We start from the raw sequence: 1,059 nt of genomic DNA on the forward strand, positions 1-1,059 counted from the left end.
AAAGGTTGGGGGGGGGGGGGGGGTAAAAGCAAAGGCGGAAGTCTGACTTTGGCTCCAACCATGTTGCCAAGATTTAGACTGAGCTGGGTGTGAGACCTTATAAAATAAAGAAATGTTCCTCAAGTCGTCGTTTCTTTGTAGGAAAGAAGACTAGAAGTCAGGAGCTGCAAACGTGCAGCGTACGGAAAAAAAGGCGCCAGTCTGGCATCCCAAAAAAGCAAAAATGACAACTTACAGCCATATCTCGGCCGCGGCCCGTCTGTCTCGTCTGAAGTTGACATCCTCGTCTCTTGACAAACGTCCACCTTCTGTACTCCGAGCTTCACTTCAAACTCGACTTGCTCCCACACTCTTGGTCGAAAACCGAGTTAGAGCAAAAGAAAACCGACAAGGACCTTTCGGTCCTCTTGTTCGTCCAGTGCACACTTACAGTTGAAACTTTTTTTTTCTTCAAACCTGACTTGTGTCACTGGGTGTGTTCTTCCTAATCCAAAAGTATGCGTTTCAGGAAACGGAGTTCCGCGAGCTCGACCGCGTCAAACCTGACGGCGCAGCGACTCCTGCTGTCCGCTGCAGGCAGGGGACACAAAGTTTGAGCAAAAGTCATGCTCATGGTGTGCCTTGTGGGGTTTGCTACAATGGCCCCATAGTGCCCAAACAGACTCTCTCTCTCTCTCTCTCTCTCTCTCTCTCTCTCTCTCTCTCTCTCTCTCTCTCTCTCTCTATATATATATATATATATATATATATATATATATATAAAGAGAGAGAGGTAGATACGTATGCTGTATAGATAGATATGTAGATAGATAGAGGGAGAAAAAAACAGTGTTTTATTGCACAAAATAAATGTTTCAGAAAAGAACTGTACACAGTTCAATATAAGTGCAATATAAAATATAGCATTAGCGATATATTTGTACAATAAATATAATAAATTAGCAATAGCATAGAAAACACAGCACAAGGTGGCTGTGCTATTTACAATGGTTTACAGGTTTTCACGGATGTTTATTCAGCAGCCTGACAGCAGTCGGCAGGAACGAGCGGCGGGGACGC

This window comes from Hippocampus comes, unplaced genomic scaffold (assembly GCF_001891065.2).
Source record: "Hippocampus comes isolate QL1 unplaced genomic scaffold, H_comes_QL1_v1.1 scaffold2, whole genome shotgun sequence".
Taxonomy (NCBI): domain Eukaryota; kingdom Metazoa; phylum Chordata; class Actinopteri; order Syngnathiformes; family Syngnathidae; genus Hippocampus; species Hippocampus comes.